The following is a 19,092-nucleotide window of genomic DNA, read 5'->3' as shown; positions in this document are numbered from 1 at the left end:
GAAAGTAAAATTATACATCTTAAGGTTACTTAGCAGTACTGGCAGGGTTGCATTTCCTGATAATTTGGGCAACTACCATGTTAGCATTTCACCTGCAAACATATTAGTAATAAAAGCTGAGCTTCTGTGCAGCAGTACATCGCACTGGGTCAAATGTACAAAAGTGTTTAGCATTTCTTAACGGTCTGAATCGCAAATTCGGCCCTCAAGAAATGCAAAACAGCCATTTCATATGTACAAAGGCCAAAAAACGGTCACAATTTGTGAATTCTACCTGGTAGAAATTGCAAATTGGAAATAAGGATTACCTTTTTGCGGTTCCTAAAGCACATGTACAAAGCATTTTCTAAATGTGAATAGGGCATTTTAGAAATGCTATTGCCATCGACTCAAGGTCGATGGTAACCAAGTGAAAAATTACAAAACACATTTTTTAATGTGACATGAAGTGCACATATGCCCCTAGGCATTTCTGGGTGCCCCCAATGGGGCGTTAGGGCCAGAGGCACCCTTGGGTTTGGATTCCCCAAATTGCGATTTACTATTAGGAAACTGCAATTTAGGAAATGCGGACCATTTTCTATTTGGCCCATAGATGGGAATGCAATAGCATTTCCTTTTTGCAATTTCCTACTCTGTAGGAATTGCTATTATGAAATTGCAAAATTAGTACATATCATTTTGCATTTGGAATCGCTATTTAGGAAATGCAAAATAAGAATTTCATACATCTTGCCCTTAAATCTCCAAATGTTGATACCAGATGGTTTTATAAAGAACTCAAACTCACGTCTACGAACTCCGGTGATGGAGGAACTGAATCAACAAACAAGGGTTTGGACCAGTGAAGTGCAAGTTACAAGCAGATGTTTTGCAGCAGGCACGCTAACCCTCTCAGTCAACTGGCTGCTTTAAGCCCTGTACAGTGAGTACCCATTATTCACAAAAGACAGACCAGAGTTTATAGTAAAAGAAGGGGAGTTCAATATTACTTATGATAGAGGCTGTGGGGCAGATGGCAGGGTGGGCAGGCATAGGTTAGTTAACACGCTTCTTTTGCTGTGGTTTTGGGTGGAACAGATAGAGCTGTCTCATGGACACACTGAAGCAGGTGGTCTCACTAGAGCTGCCATGAATAAGACACTGAACTCAGAATAAATCGGAATTTTAATGTTATCATCTTCCTGATAATTTGAGCCATCAGCTTTTAGGTCATATATATATATATCCCCCCCGTGGCCATCGTGGGTTATCTGGCTGTAACTGTCGACCTGGAGCTCTCTCTTTTATTCGATAGTTCCATCTTTGCATAGTGGGAAGGTTTCTTAGGGTCTTTGGATTTCCCACTATGGCCATCTGATGAATGGCTTCATTGCAACTCCGCTTGACTATTGTAACAGGGTTGATATATAAATCACAAACCTGCAAATTGTAAAGGTGCAGAAAGTCCAGAATGTCACAGTACCAGCATTGTTGGGCTTGAACTAAAGACAGAACATTACACCATTTTGCCCTCTGCACCAGGTTTCACTTTCAAGTGAGATGACTTTACAGACACAAGTTTGTTGCATCTTACCTTTCACAGAGTTGGACTGAGATTATTATTTTTTTTTAATCAAGAAAATAGTCAAATAAGTTTTAACAGAACATCTGCACCCCTCTAATCAATGCCTTCACTGTATCCCATCTGTCAAAGAGGTCTCTTATCCGGTGACAAATATTGGAAGAAACTCACTCACCAGGTCAGGGGCATGGACAACCATATGCTTCTAATAAGCTCTAAAGGCTTGATTGTATGACAGCTAACTAACACTTTTTAGTAGTCTGTAAATGTCTGCTTATGCGTTTTTACTTGATATTTGTGTAGTCATCTGTGTGGTGAGACGAATTTTTCTTCTGCATGAATGCTTTTTCATTTAAAAAAATTATGTTTTTACCAAACCTGTCAGCTCAACTACAATGTCAAAAGACATGAGGTATTAAAGCATACAAAAACCATGGAGACTGGCCCCGAAGTCCATATATTGCCCACCCTCGGCCATTGCAGGGATTTACGATTGAGTAATTTTATTGCAATCTGGAATGCATAGAATCTTGGAAGAAACTCTGTATCCTCAGATTTAACTGGTATTCATCAACTCACCATCCAGAATGTATTTTGATTCCCAACGAAACAAGATGAAATCAGGTGGCACTGCCCTATGAAACCCTAAAGAGCAATCAATGCCTTTTAATATATTTTGAATTCACTGTGTGGAGCAATTACACCATAGCATAATTTTCTTATGAATGTAAGGGTTCCTGGTATCTACATGGGTGATTTTATATTCAAAATAAGATCACAAATTTGGGAAAAGGAATGTTTACTACACAATGTTTCATGTAACAGGACCTGACAGTGTTGCTGTAAGCAAGGAGAGCTACGGCACGCTGGAAAGAAGCCATCTTGGTATATTAACTTGCTAACTCCATATATGCATCTTAATCCGCGAAGCCGCTTATTTTTTGTTCGGCGGTGCTGGCCTTTGTGTACCTGATTGTCACACATTAGACTTGGATGGGTAAATGAGGAATACGCTCCACCCTCCTACATTATTTACTCTAATAAGGGCCGAGATTAATATATTTCACAGCGCCTCTGTGGAGTCCCGCTGACAGCAGCAGAATCTCTCCGATGCTCGAAGACTGGTGAGCCCAAAATACACTTCTGATTAGACAATTTGTTAGGGAGCTGCTTTGCTTCCGTACAGTTGGATGGAGGACGCGGGGCAGACAGGGCCGTCGCTACTTCATTATCCTGGGAACATCGAGTTGAGGGCTTGCTCTGGTGGGGGAGCTACTTGCAAATGGCGGATGTGTCCCGGCGTGTGCTAGGCAGGTGGCGGGTAGGGGGTGGGGCGTTGTTAGGACCAAGCAATGGCTCCTCCCGCTGTCCTACTTTTCAACTGGGAAATGCCACGGTAGAGAAGGCATCTGCCTTCAGCCACATTGACTGGTGGGAAGGTGATTACTTTGTCAGGACTAGCCGCACAGGGCTACTGCAGTTTACTGAACTGTCTGGCGTCTGGTGGCTCAGTGGTCTAATGCCTCTACTGCAGGGGGCCTGTGTTTGACCTCATGATCACAGGTTCAAATCCTTGTGGGTCCACTCAGCCTTTCATCCATCTGAGGTCGATAAAATGAGTACCGTTGGGTAACAATATACATCTGTTATTCTGCGCCAAGACACCCGCACTTTACAAATACACGTTATGTTATATTATGTTATGTCTGCCCAACCCCTGCCGCTTGCTTTGCCTCATCCTCCCCACCACTAAGGCCATCTCTGTGCATGGGCTGCGGACGCAGTTCAGAGTGTTGAATAATTTTTACCATTTGCATTCATTGTCACTCCTTTGCTGCCCCCAGAATTTAATCAGCTTGACTGCATCTGTACACTGTTCTAGTTCTCAAAAAAAGGGGACAGTCCTTATGATCTGTCCCCATTTACTTGAGCTTTCAACACACATTGCTTAAAATGGAACAATGATTCATTCTCTAGGTTCAAAGTTCATGTGATGTCACTTCCTGTGATGTCATCCCAATCAACCAGGAAGTTGCATCACTTCCACTTTCCCTAAGGCTTGGGTGAAGTAACAACAACAGCTCAGTATGCGGGATTGGACTCTGAGGCTCAATGCCATGTTTCGCAGCAGAAATTAAAGAGGCCAGGGTCCAGTGGCAGCTCGCCGAGGGAGTGCTGCGGGGCGGTGAGGCAGGGAGTGGCAGGGTGGAGGGGATAGTAGACTCGGACATACGACGGACAGGAGTAAGGTAAGTAATTAAATAAATAAAACTATTTACCTTGTGCTCGCTGCATCGTCGAGTTGGCATCTTGGCACCCAGAAAAGAAAATGAGCGGCTACCCACTCGAGAGCGACCGACTTTGGGCACTGAGAAGAGGGGTTGGTTATTGGAGCCCAAAGAGCGGGAAGGGTTACAGGGCACGAGCAGATTTTGTAGAAATTGCAGTCATGAGTGAAGCTTGATTTTGTACATTGTAATACGAAGGTATTGTAACCAAAACTCTCATAAGTATGTTGTTCATCTGCAAAACTTAAAATGTCTTACACTTGTCAATCTGAATGTATCAAAGGGCGCCCACACATATACACCCTACACCCTGCAGAAAAACATCCACAGCGCACACCCTGCACAAACACACCCCTCACAAATACACAAAAACACCACACACACACACTCCATGAACACACATCACGGACAAATACACACACACACCCTGCACAAATACACTCACCCTCCATAAACACACACAAAAATACACTGCACAAACACAACCAAGCACACCCTGCATGTAAACATGTCCACTCACACCATGCACAAAGGCACATATCCTGCACAGAAACACACAGACCCTGCACAACACTCCTACCCATATCCTACACAAACACACCTCTACACACCCTGCACAAACATTCGCACCTATACACACACATCTGTGTGCACCCTGCACTCACACACACCTTGAACAAACACACTTGCACACACCATGCACAAACTCACACCAGCTAAGGTTTGGCTTATGCGTAGGCATTAGGCTTGACAGAGGCCTCCATACGATGAAAGTGCCCACAGGTCATTTAAGGACACCACTATTTCTCATTGCACTTCTGCAGCGCCCAGATACATCACACTGGCCTGGCAGCGCTGTGAGACGCCAACATCCATCACACGAGCCATCTTTCATCGGATCGAAGCAATTGATCGCTCTCTGAAATGTATGTATTTGCTCACGCGTGTCCTATTATTCCTAAATCTGCTGACCCTTTCACGACCGCCCAGGGCTTTAAGTGGCCCGGGTCCTGACGGTACTCAGCAACGGCAGTTTTAAACAGCAGTTGCAGAGACGGGTCATTTTTGGGCTCTCCAATTGTGCTCTCACCATCAGGGTGATTTTTTTTTTTTTAACTCTGATTCTTCAAAGAGATTCACTATAGTTCCTTCACAGTTTCATCATTTCCAAACTGAAGCATTTTCAATATTGTATACAACCGAGACATAGTTCTTGCTTATTTGTCTTATGCAACTAACAACCATTGACAAAGCCAATAGTCCTGGCTTGTTGTAGGTGTAATCAATGCTTTAATTGGGCCGGTACTGTCCGGTTCTGAGTACCAGCACTTTTTTATTTTAGGAGGGAGAGTACTGCCACTTCTCAAGAGAAATGTACTACTTTTAATTGGAGAGTAATGGCACTTCTCAGAAACAAGCAGGTATTCCGGCACAGAGTGCCGGAAATTCTATTTTTCCATTTCAAACACTGGGTATAATGTTACTTGTATTATATATCTGGAAGCAATGGCAGAAGCAGCAAAATACCAGTCAGGTGGCACACTGTGCTTGAGCACAGATTTTCAGTTTAGGTGTTTTACGCCAAGCCCTTAATTAAATCAGCCACGCCCCTTTGAGAGACTCCCCAAGTTTTTTCATCCCACTTAAAGCCCTGCAGCCGCCTTTCTTCTTGCCACACCAGTACAGCTAGCAGCACTTTCACTATGGACACCAGCGTAGGGTGACCAGGCGTCCCGAATTTGCCCAGACTGTCCCGGTTTTTCACCAACTGTCACGGCAGATTTCAGGGAATGTAGCTCCTGTCCCGGTTTTTAGAGAGGGTCAACTGAAAACGGCAGGAGGTGCCTTTTAACCCCTTGGGCGCGGCCGCGATTCTGCGCCAGTGCGGCACATTCCAATCGCGGGTGCGGTCATGATGGCCGGGAGCCGTCATCAGCACACGAGCACTGTGTGCCATGACGGCTCCTGGCCGTCATCAGCATGGAAGGGGTTAATGTTTACAAAGCAGGTAAAGTTATCAGTTGTTTCAAGAAAACAATTTAATTATCAGGCAAACTACTAGGTTGAAAAAATTGCTTTTTATATATGTTTTAACTGCCTAATCTGTAATTCTCTAGTGAGGAGCGCTGTCATTCTTGAAGTAAATTCATAGTCCTTCTTCTATTTCGTTGAAATGTCCCGGATTTTGGCTTTAAAATTATGGTCACCCTACACCAGGGTGGGCTTAAAGAAAAAAACATTCTGACGGATTTGAAATTTGCCGAATTCATAAAATACCAAACTCTAGCGTGCAGGGAGTCGGCGCAGGCGCTGCGCTCCGGTGCGCTTGTAATGGTGTAATCTAGCGCGCGGAGAGCTCACTGGCGCACGCGGCCACTTAATGCACTGAGTGATCCATCAGCCGCGGAGTGATCTATCGGCCACAGCGGCTGATCTTTGTGTACCGATCACCAGCACTCCATCACCTGTGACAGCCCCCTAGGTGCCCGGCCTTTCACGTTTGTTTACGTTTTGACCTCTGGGAGCGCGGCGCGTGGGGTCATTATTGACAAGGGGGCTTAGAACCGCTCATTTGTTGTTCTGTGGCTTAAGGCGGAAGTGGGGCGGGAGGGATTGTATTCCATGTGACAGTAACTCGCTGTTTGATGATAAAAGCACTGGCTGTTTGTTGACCACAAAGTGTGAAATCAGGGAGATCGCCGTTCACTAGGACTGATCTGTGGAATTACTAAACATTGCGAAATAAACAAACTAGACCTTTCACATCAATGAATTTATTGACATGAAAAAAATTTGGAAGTGGAAAATTATTGTTTCGTTTCTGATACGTTTTTACTACTGAAATTACGGTAGGTCCACTGGAATTATGGCCCTTTGCCCATATTTATGCATTTGCCAAATGTGCTACATAATCCACCATTTGCAGTATAAACTGCAGAATTCACAACAACATTTATTTCCAGCTCAAAGGATCACAAGTTCCTCAAAACTCAGCAATGTGTGTTGCCAAGCAGTGGGAAGGTGTTTGCAAAGGTTGAATGGTCACCATTCTGTTGAACTGGTGCTAATGTGTAGACATCTTTGCCCAGACAGTGATAATGTGTCAAATGGCAAAACAATGAAGTAATACTATATCAAAACGTTTCCCATTACGCCGCATAATTTGCCTCTTCTTGCCAGATAATTTAGTCAACTCTGCCACATAATTGGGTCCTCCCCTGCTTCATACTTCATACTAAGGGTGCTTTTTACTAGTGAGGCACATATATTTATTGTAACATTTCTATAGCGTTCCAAACCCCGCTGTGGGAGCTCCGAAGCACATTATTGCATGGGTGCCATGCCGGTGGAAATATTTCAGTCGAATCAACAATAGTGCGTTATCAGACCCTTAGTACGCAACAAAATGGGGTAGGTATGGTGATGTGTCCACAATCACTCTGTGCGGTTATGTGCAAGTGGGAGCCGAGATTAACACCTGCTTTGTCATCAGGCAGCATAGCCAGTAGACCATTTCTCCCCCACATAGCAACTCACATGTTGCTCATACAGAGTGCAATCACTTCCAAGATACACTTCTTCCATTTCCATTCCAAACATTGCTTTAACCTTATTTAGAAATGCATATTGCAATATGTGAATGGAGCAATGCTCGAACTCATAAGTAGAGTACCCCAAATCGCATGTGGTCGTATCTTCAAATACAGCATTTATTGACAAAAAGGGGCTCTGTAAGTGTATATAATTGCAATTGGACCCTTCAAAAGTATACCTGGAGCACTATTCCATCGCATTCATTATGCAAGGGCCAATGCTGTTTTTTAAGGCATCAGCTGCAGTGAATACTTTTGAAGGATCCAGTTGCAATTAATTAAAGTTACACTGCCCTCCTTTTCGGGCTCCTGTGAATGAACCAAGACAAATACTTTTGATCCTAACCCAGTGAGTGGGCCTTTGAAGGTACACACCCACCAGTGCTTAATTTGAGCCGGTGGTTTCCGGTACTCGGCACCAGCACATAATTATCAACACGGGCATTTGTAAGAGTCTGCCACAAGGTGGCGCTGTCTGGGCAATTTAGAGAGGACTACAATAACAGTTCATTATAAATTCAATAAACATTAAAAATTACTGTTACCTGCCGCCAAAGCCACTCGTATAGCTTTGCGGGCCTGGAATAGTCTGAATTGCCACACTTTTAGGAGTGTGATGGTTAGTAGTTGTGTTGGGACTGTCACTGGCAGAGCTGGCAGGGGCAATGGCTGGCACAAGCTGCAGTGGCATCCAGATGAGAGCCTTGGCACTTATTTTTTTTTACAAATTAAGCACGGACACCCACCTGCCAGCTTGGGCGCCTGTCTCCCGTATTTTAACCAAACTCTGCCCACAGCGCCTGCCCTGAGGGGATCCCGCCAGAATACCTCTGTGGAGCTCTTTCTTGAATTTATCAATTCTGTTTTAGTCATCTCCTATCCTTACAGACCTACATACTGCACGAGGAGGTAGTCACCTTCTCATGGACCCCATCCTTGTGTACTCAACTTTGCAAAACACAGGTGCTCTGAAGCTGCCAACCAGCAGCGAGTACAGGTCTGGGTAAAATCACCTAACAATATAAACTTAAATAAGCATTTTATTCTTAGAAGAGAGCACATCATTATGTTAATAGTCAGTGCGCCTTGAGGTCTAGGGGTAGGAACATTATACACGCTCTGTGCTCAGTGACTCATACAATTTAATAGTAGCCAAGGAGGGCAATGCCACCCAGCAACCACCCCTGTTACGCTATTTTCCCATGTCATGGTAAAAAAAAGTTGCTTAAACTTTACCATCACTAATTTCAGAACCCCATAGGTCAATCTAAAAATTAATAATAATTACACAAAGTAAAGACTATTTCTAAAGTACTGTGAATATCAATGAAGGGTGGAAGAAGCAAAGGTTTATGACACCCACTCTGCTTCCGAACATGTGTTCCAAAAAATATCAGAAAGGGAGTGGGATCATGTGATCTATGGGGATTCCTGAGGGGAAATCCGTGGGACCCTCAACATCTACTTTCAAGTTTGCGGTATATTTTTATCACTGACGTACTGGTAGTTGATAGCGTCATCATCGGGCCTTTTCCTCCACCAGGAGGTGATCTCTCTGACCAAAGAGATTGTGTGGGATCCACAACATGATAAAAAAAATTAAAATGGCTCCTACCTAGGGTAAATGTGATTTAATGGAACCTAGATAGAGGTAAGGTAAAAAAAAAAAAAAAGATGTGCGTAGGGATGTGTAAAGTGTCCCCCACATCATTTGATTAAAAACACAGGTCTACATGTTTCAGCCTACTTGAACCCCAGTTGGTTGGCGGCTTTCATCAGGGCCGGCAATGATAGCAGGATACCTTTGTTTTTCCAGCCGAGACTCTTTCCCCTGCTTGTTCTTTGTGTAGGTAGGTTCACTCTACTAGAGCGATAGAGAAAGCACTGTTCTCTTTCTTTTTCATTACATGGGCCCTATAGGGTGCGGGGGGAGGCGGGATAGTTGCCGTCCTTGGGCACGGCAAGTCCGTACTTATCGAGTCCCTCCCGTCCTATTTGTAAAGTGCACAGCATATACATATTTATTTCTAGACTAAGAGCCGCAGGTGGCTGTTGAGCACTATGAGATATTTTCATTATAAAACACAGCCCCTGAATAGGAACTTTTGCTTCACCGACAGCCAGCATTTTAGGTCTTCGTTCTAATTGGCTCAGTATTTTGATGCGGCATTAGCACCTGGGGACACACCGCACATAGCAGTATTATCTAGCAGTTCCCAGTTTCACAGGTCAGAAAGAGGGACCTGCTACTAAGTTCCAAACTGTACAGCTCCCAATCTTGCAGTGTCACACTCCACCCCAAACAATTTTTTCCCATACTATTACCTTGCAAACAAACAGGTGAAAACTGACATGCCATTGCATACATTGTACTTAATTTGCAACACCAATCAGGTGTAATGACCCGCTTGTGTTTGATTCGGCATTACCGGGCACTCGACTGAGAAGCTTTACAGTGGTCACATTTGTGTACATTAAGCTCACACTGCCAACCTTAATTTTTTATTGATTAATGTCAGCAAATGGTGACTAAAAAGGGGAAGCAACCCATGGGATCGGTATTTGGGGAGTAGGAGAAAAGCAGCACACAAGGGAGAGAGCTAGTAAAAAACTTGTACTCTTGAAGTACTAAAAGAAAAAGAAGAGAGTAGTTCCGGAAATATCAAACAATGCAAGGATACAAGTCAGCCAATCAAAAGGATGGTAAAGAGACTTTGCTCTATGCAGGGCCGATTCTAGGATTTGCAAGGCCCTGGGCTAAAAGGGAATGTGCGAGGCCCCTCTAATTTAGATAAGTGGCCCTTTGCAAGGAGACTATTCAGAGACACTGCTAGAGGCCTACAGGCATTTCTCACACCTTCAGGCCGATAGGTGTGAGAATTGCTTGTGGGCTAAAAGTTAAAACTATGGGGGCACAAAAATGCTGGACAATGGGCATCCTGCAGAGTCTGTGCATGGGTCTCCTTGCAATTGAGAAAGCGTCTCCCTCCCCTATGGCTCCAGACACCATCCCTGAGAGGCCCGGGAAGGGGTGGCCCTCCCATGGACCTTAATTGCAAGGCAACACCTTTCTTTAAAATGGATTGCCACGGAAACAACAGGACAGCCCATCAACATGGGGCCCCATGTTGATGGGCTGAGTGCGAGGCCCTGGGCAGCTGCACACACTGCCCATGCCTAGCGCCAGCCCTAGCTCTATGCCAGGGGAGGGATGAACACAAGAAGAAGGCACACCATTGAATAAGAAGCCAGCAAATGAAAGTGACAATTAAGCCAACGAATTGTAAGCAATGGGGGTGCTCTAAGCCCACAATCCTTTTTTGGTATGATCCACAAAAGGTCTTTCTCACCCAGACAGGTAAAAGCTGTGTAGTAAGCGAGCCAGCAGAAACACACCATGGATGGTACACAACCTTTCTCTGTGATGCCTGCTTAGAGCTATTGTCTGGTGCATCCTGAATACACGACACATGCATTAAGCATAGGCCTCTGTGAAGAAACTAGGCTGTGCTCTGCTAGTTTCGAAGGCCCTTTCTGTTGCCATCAGATCATTGGGTCCTGTGAAATAAACAAGGCCGTCTTTGATGAAAGCTTTGGAGAGGGCTGGTGTCAGGCGCTAATGGTAATGTATCTTTGTTTGGCAGAACTGCGCCATTTGCAGTCTTCTGACCTGCTCCACTTAAGAGAAATGCTAATATTAGAGCCCGCCACGCGTCAGCAGTCCAGCCGGGCTCCTAAAATACACAGCTCTGTGTGTGGTGCACCTTTGACGTTAGTATGCAAACGTGTATGCAAATATTTGCAAATACTGATGCAAAATAGCAACAAAGTACCCTTTTCATGCTGTGATCTGCTGTTTGCTGTTGCTCAATGGATGAGTGGCAACAAATGCAAACAAGGATAAACTTGTTTAAAGGGTTAAAGAGGTCTATTTGCAGGTGTAGGGTTTGGCAGTGTGTAGTCTGAATAACAGTTATTTAGGGTATGGTGGTGTCTACAACAGTGCAGTGCTGTTCTGACATCACATGTAATGACAATAGGTGTGGATTTGAAGCACTGTAGACCTCTGCAAATATTTTCATGCATTCAGTTTAATTAAGGCCAAGCTGATGGGCTGACCTTATATAGCACCCTTGGAAAAGAACATTTTGGGAAACTTCGCAGAAGTACACAATCGCCAGAGATATATGAAATAGTAAGAGCTTTCCAAACAACGTGTGACAAACCTGTACCTGGAGACTGTACATAATATTTGCTGGATCTGTCGGTATTGGGTTATCTTTATGGGTTCTTTCTCCTATACATGAGTGGTTGAGCTCATTGTGGCATTCACAGGTGCATCACAATAAGTGAGAATGGTCTTTTGGAAAGAACACATAACCTGCCCAGAGGCAGATAATTGACATTTTTATGGCCCAGTAGGAGGAATAAAATAAAGCTGTGGGAGGATTTACAAAAAAAAAATGCTCCCAAATCCATACCAGCAGAGCCTCTCTCTCTCTTTACTCACACTGCACATGCAACTGTAGGTAAGCATGGGGGGGAGGGGGCGGGAGCTGTAAAAAATGCAAGAGTAGGAGAGGTGCTTGTAGTATTCTCTGCCCTCTACTTTTTGCTCTCTCCCAACCCCCAGCCCATTCCAGTTGAGTATCAGAGCCTGTGGGCCAGGAAACACTGGCTGAAATGTTATGTTTCTTGTCCTGATTGATTCAATGCCTTTCATCTTGGTGCCTTTGCTTTTCTTCCTGCCTGGTACTTTGTCTTTTTCTCGTGTAGAATATTGACAGATATGACCCACAGTTTTGGACCATCCAACCAAGAGACAGCTCCAAACTCATCGGTTGCAAGAGTATGAAGATTATATATTATATTGGCACGCGCTTTTAAAGACACACACAGACGCACACAGTTTCGCAAATTCTGTATCGGGCACAGTGGATGGCATGAGGCTTGGCATATGTTGTACAGGTTGTTTCACTTGCAAATTTCGAGGTTTTGCACGTTTGATTGAGAACCATAAGTTAGTTTTTAACTGTGCTATCTCAGTGAATTCATAGTTTTTTCCTGTAATGCCGTTTTCCTATACTTAACTGTGCGCTGTCTCTATGCAGGCTATAGTGCCAATTCTGCCACCAGGCACCTGTTTTAAATGTTTTAGCTCAAAAACTGCGGAACAGATTTTCACCTAACAAGTTCTACTTGTTCTCTTAAAGTTCTACATTAATAAAAAGTTTGATGCGAGCTAGTTTCTATTGTTCGGCTGTAGGCCAGAGATTTAGGAGCTAAAATGGGGAACACAACTTTAATCAAACCCCTTAACATTTTTTCCCCATGTGGGTGTGCATGAATATTGCATGCAAGACCTTCGCTGACTACGTCAAGGGATTGCCAAATTTTGTGCAAATTGGTTGATGAAGTCAGAAGTTACAGGGAAATTAAAAAACTGCCTTTTCAATGGAAAACACGGCTACACTGTAATCACACAGTAGCTACTGCCATTCTTTATAAATCCTGTACATTGACTCTTACAGACTACTCCCTCAACAGAAACAGCAAAGTTCATGTAAGATATGTGGGCCATCAAGATCACATGCTGTGATGTCGTTCAGTGGCAAGAACATAGGTTGCTTTCTAGTGTTGACACTAAGGAAAGCAAAAGAAAAATAACTATCAGAACATTAGACAGCTGTGTTCTAAGTAAACAAGATGGAAGCTTTTCTTCCTAATGCTAGATATCAGGATAATTTTAATATGACTAAAAACAAATTTGCCATAGCCCAGGATGCTAGGACTTTCTTGCAACTTATACCACTAACGTATAGGGGAAATTCAGGGGGAACACGTGCAGGGAGCCCTTCAATAATGTTACAATTCCTGATGTGATGGTTACATTCCTATATCTATGAAAAATGTACAACTATTATCCTTAATGTTTTGACCATATAATTTTTATAACTGTGAAGTCTAACCAAACCAGATTAAGACTTGCAATGTTAAAAACAGTCTCATCCAAAAACGACATTCTTCCAGTAAAAACACAATGGTCTGTCATTAAACTTTTAAGAAATGACTCGCCATTTTCGTATATGGTATTGAAAATTGAAGACACTTTAAATGACGTCCGGGCTTCCACTGTCTTTTCTTCCATGTCTCCTACTCCAAAGTAATGAACGGATGCTCATGACACAGTAATTACATCATTCCTCACAGGTAGTCCTTGGGTATCACACTAATAAAGAGCAACAGAGCTCATAGTATTATTATGTACTATCACATATTGGGCTATAGTTAATGAACAAAAATAGGTGTGTTCTGTCGGCCCTAATGAGCTCAAATGATGTGATGACTTTTAAAGTCAACACCAAGGTTTTGGATTGTAGACTTGTTATATGCAACACTTTTAGCATGCCTGAAGCTCTTTGAGAAATAAACAAATTCTAAATAACGTGGTGGGAGGCACGACTGCCAGGACATATGGTGAGTGTAGCGCCAACTGCTACCAGTTTTTAATATCAGCACCAAGGTTTTTGATATTTAACCATACACATAAAAACCTGAGGCACACTTAAAGATCTGTGAGAAACAAAAGAATTCAAATATCACAAGGCAGATCTCACATCTATGATCAACATAAATAAGGACACAGTAAGCAATAAAAGGTGATAGTTCATGTAGAAGTCTTAATTACGGGTATTGTAAAACAAACAATCAATATCATAGAACAAATACTAATAGACACCCTATGTTGGTCCAATAAAGTAATCTTGGGCTTTTGATTACATGTAAAACATCTTGATCTTTGGACACATGGATTAAGCAAAAAGGAACCAAAAGGTGACCAGTCAACCGTTGCAAAGGGCCTTCCACTACGCGAACAGACATTCTGCTGTGCTTTCAGTAGCTTTTGATCTGTTTGAGCTAGAACGATTAGCTTTTGTTCAAATTTGCAGGTTATATAGTAGATGATGGATTATGTGGCAAAAGAAACAAAACCATACTTATGAGGAAAACACAGTTGCTGCAAAATTGCATCATTCAAGTGGCCCTTATTATTACTCTGTCGCCGGAAACCCTTGATGGCTTCATTAGACCATAAGAATCAGTTTTATATATTCCCCATCTTGTTTTTAATCCTTTTAAAAAATACACATATTTTCACAGATGTAAGATGAATTCTGGCCCATCTTTAACTTTTCATTACTGTTGTCAAAAGCAAGCACACTCAAACAGGGTCTAAAATTAGATGTTTGTTTGGAATAATGTAAAAAAGAAAACCTAGACAGCCGTATAAAATAAATAATGACCAAATACAGTACGTCATGTATAAGAAGCATACCCATTTTGATTTTTCGAAGCATCCCTATTAATGAATCACTTTTGTACATGCCCCACGTGCATAATTTACTTCTGCTCAGTGTAGAACATTGCTTTCCTTACATATGCATGCATAATAGTATTAATTAAACTCTAATCTCTTCCCATCTCTTTAATAATTCTGCTTAATGTATTTGCTTGAAAACAATTATTTAATCACTTACCTCCACCGCAGAGAAATAGTAGGGCAGGCCAGTCACGTATGCATAGTCTAGAAGGGAGGATAAAGAAAGGAGATTTGATAAGGAGATTTAAATACCTAAATTGAGAAAGCAACCATATTAAAGTGTAATATTAGAAGCATCTTGTGAATCAGTGCTAAGTGCTAGAGAATAATTGGCATTTGCATACAAAGAGGGCCACGAGATATGACTGTTTAGCAGAAGGGTCTTGAGTAGTAACATTAAAATCCTGCTGATGGAAGGCATAGCTAGGCAATGACAATTCACCAACAGGCCAAAGAGATAACATTTTCAAGCAGATCTCCCCATGCAGAAAGGTTGCTAACTACTCTAATTTCACTCAGAAAACTACCCTTAGAAAATGTTAACAGTAAATCGTTATGAACATTTATTTGTTCCTTAAAGAGCGAAAACACAAAATTAGTTTGGCCAAATAAATAATTATTTGAAAGAAAAAAAGAAGAATCAAGCCCCCTCCTACCCAAACACAAAAATAACAAATTTAAAGCCATTGGGGAAAAATCCCAAAGTTGTGTGGAAGATCCGCAGATTTTATTGGTATTCACACAAATTTAAAATTACGAAAAGTATCACCCCCGCTTTGGATTGTACAGAAATCCATACTTTCTTAATGTGTGACACGATTGCTCTGATATTCATAGACTAGAACAGATACCTGGCATTATAGGAGAAATGGTGAGAAGAAGAGGCCAGTCAATAATATAAATGTATTTTAAAGTGCTTTTCCCAGGAAATGCTGTTACTAACCACTTAAAGCATTTAAAAGGCACCATGGTGCTTGCTCGTGGGAGGAGGCTCAAGAGTAACATATGATTGTTTGCCAAATATAATGTGCTGAATGAAGCATTAAAGTGCCTTTCAGTATAGGAGGGGCAAAGGAATTTTAAAATTAAAATATTGGAAAAAAATGAATACAAAAGCATAACTGATAAAAGAAAAAATAAGGCTGAATACTTTCATGGTAATAGGCTTATGTTTCCTACTACATCCCAGCTAGAAGACATCACAAAGGAGAAGGACGAGCAGCTTCAAAGACATCAGGTACAAAAGGAAAACATGAACTGAGAAAAGAGACGAAGCTAACAGAATGTGGGGGAAATCAAAGGTGAGAGTGTCAAAAATGGAAGGGTAAAAACATAAAATATTTAATGCAATGAAAGGCAATACAAGAAAAAAACATAACACCTGGGCAACTATTTCCAGAATAACTGGAACTACTGCCCTAAAGGAAAGAAGAGAGGATTGTTCGTGGTACAATTGATTGATACCCAAATCACCGATGTACCAAAATGTCCTGATTTGATTAGCCATAATATTTAGTGGTACTGGATCCTTTCTTGAGCATGAAAAAGTTTGATCTGGCAACGCATTCAGCTAGTCCTTCCACAGAACCTCTGGACCTTATACAGACATAAAACGACAATCTATATGGCCTTGTAGCCCCTTCCTGCAACACTCAGTGGCCTATTCACAAACTGGATTTTGTACATGTAAAATAAAATTCTATTCACAAACTTACACAAGAAGACCGCCGCTTCTGCCTCTCCTGTCTTTTCTGTGTGGAGATCTCCACCCCGGTGGCAGACATTTCCACACTTGTGAGCAATGTTTTAGTAGTACATGTGCAAGTGACAAGGGGGAGTGGCTGACATTGTAACTACTTACTATAAAATGAGAGAATTGTTGGGGAAGTAATCAATGGTTTAGGGAGGGAGGGAAAAAAGTTAATTTTTTCAACTTTCCTTTCAATAAGGACATCTCAGCTATGGTGATGAAAATATCCAGCTACAAGTGAAAAGTTACTAGTCATAACTTTACACTCGCAAATAATTAAATAGGAGAGAAGGAAATCTACATGTAGGAGTAAACCTACACTCAGAAATGGTGAATAGTAACACATTGTAAATGTATACCCAAGTACAGTAGTAGATTTTCCTATTAGTAAATTTACACATGTCAATTTGACTTTGTGAATTGGCCCCTTACTCTCCCCCTTGGTATTGAAGGTTGTGAATGTATTAACCCACAAAAAAAACTCAGTAAGTAAGTGGCCTTATTTTAGTGAACTGTGCATTCTGGATACAGTGAGTACCACTTAGTATGGCAATTGAAATGGCTAGTATTGGCTGTTTGAGACTTTGTCAAGATAATACTGTGAAAAAATAAAATATTATCATCATAGTTATTATTATTTATGAAAAGTCACATCTAACAACACCCTGAAGGTCACTCATCCCAAAATTGTTTGTAGGCTATTAAAAAACTCGGCTCGTGATATTACAAATCTCTCCAAGGTCTTGTCCAAAAATGGATAAGGCATGAATTTGATGTCCTACAAAATTACACATAAACAAACAAATATTTAAAATATTACGGAGGATAAATTGGGCACCTTTAGTGAGTCAAAGGTGTTCTTTAAATCTGGCTGGTAACAGGGCTGAGAAATCTATCAAAAATTAATGGATGTCCCATCTGCTGAACTACTGGCTCCCCCATCATTTCAAGGCAGGGAAATTGATGTGTCTCTGACTGTAGTTTCATCATTGACTGCATCATTGAAAAAACTCTATCCACCTGGCATAGTTTGATCAGAAGGCCACACTAATATTTACAGCTACTACTTTCTATGTCAATCTTGCTGTTTTTGTCCTGTCCAAAACTGAGATAGTACATTAAGGACATAGATTTTTGTTTTCCAAAGATTTGGGGGCTTGTTCTTGGAGCATAAATTGTTAACAGTCTGCCATGCCACCCTGATACTTCAAATTGGCCGGAATTGTTTGTTTCTGCTGAAGGGGCTACAACCATGTCATTGGGTGCAAACATCTCACTGATCTGGATACAAATTTAAAAATATGGAACATCTTATTTTAAATGACTCTTCTAGGTTTTTCCCAGTAGAGAAGATCGAGCTTCTTAACGTTTTTCAAATTAACCTAAAGCCATAGATAGGGAGAAGAAGGCCTGCTTCTTGACTTCAGGGATTTGAAGAACAGACCTCTGTTTTCAACCTTAATTAAATCCCTACTGTGGTTCCAAGTATGTCCACTTCTAGGAATGCCTTGTCCATGCAGCCCACTAAGGTGGCTGCAACAGTACATCAAAGCAATGCTGCTTTCCTATAATTTACCGAGTACATGAAAATCCTAAAGTAAGAGAATAAGCTTCTCAGCCTTGTCGGATCAATATCATGATTTTATAAAATATGTACATATCTCTTTGAATTAATGCTAATTATTGAACTAACACAACTAATGCATTTGGTTGTTGACTTTATCTCTCAAACTATTAGTTTGCATAAGTGCCTTATATCTGTGTTGAACACAGTAGTGGAGCAAGGATGCCACGGGCTCTGGTACAAGCAAGGAAAAATACCCCTTTGACTGCTATTTACTGCTCTGGGCGCTGGTGTCACTGCAACTGCTACACCAAGATAGTTATGTCCCGGTTGAAAAAACTTGGATAAATAAATGAAATAATGCTTTGTTCCTTTTAGTGGTTTTCCAGATTCAATATTTTATTTCTAACCCAAGAACATGTGTAATCCATGCATAATTCACAAAAGTAAATGTTTTGCGTCCTTTGGGTTTTCGAGTCCCTCAGTGATGTTGGCCAGATCATTATATCTACACACCTGGTGCGTTTTTTCCCTTTCCTGCAAATCTAGTCCTGATTTAATGTGTGAAACTTGATTTGCGCCTTGTAAAATTGTGACTTTTTAAAATTCACTATCCCCCTGCACCACACGCCTCACTGATTGTTGCTGGAGCCGCCTCCCTGCATCTCCTCGTAGGGGCACTTCCGGTCGCCCTGCAGGAAGAGCGGTTAGCGCTCTAGCGTTCTACTTCCTGTAGGCTACTTAGGCTGAGCAGGGGCTGCAGCGCGCTGCGGGAAGGAGACAGTGGCAGTGTCCCCGACCGGTTTAGCGTTCTGACCTTGGGCAGTAAGAAAAAGATAGCGCTCGCTTTTAAAACGTATTTACTTTTATGTTGTAATGTGTGGAACTTGATTTGCGCCTTGTAAAATTGTGACTTTTTAAAATTCACTATCCCCATGCACCACACGCCTCA

The 19,092-nt window shown here is 41.9% G+C and overlaps 1 long non-coding RNA gene across 1 annotated transcript in view; it reads right to left on the bottom strand.

Annotated features, from left to right (window-relative positions):
- Nucleotides 1–19,092, bottom strand: part of LOC144773458 (uncharacterized) — a 524,491-nt gene that overhangs the window by 276,509 nt on the left and 228,890 nt on the right. Inside the window, exon 2 of the long non-coding RNA XR_013599984.1 lies at nt 14,984–15,030. This is a non-coding gene — a long non-coding RNA (uncharacterized LOC144773458). The remainder of the gene's footprint in view (nt 1–14,983; nt 15,031–19,092) is intronic.

This window comes from Lissotriton helveticus, chromosome 8 (assembly GCF_964261635.1).
Source record: "Lissotriton helveticus chromosome 8, aLisHel1.1, whole genome shotgun sequence".
In the NCBI taxonomy this organism is placed as follows: Eukaryota; Metazoa; Chordata; class Amphibia; order Caudata; family Salamandridae; genus Lissotriton; species Lissotriton helveticus.
The sequence above is the reverse complement of the archived record's forward strand: the minus strand, read 5'-3'. Positions and strand labels throughout refer to the sequence as shown.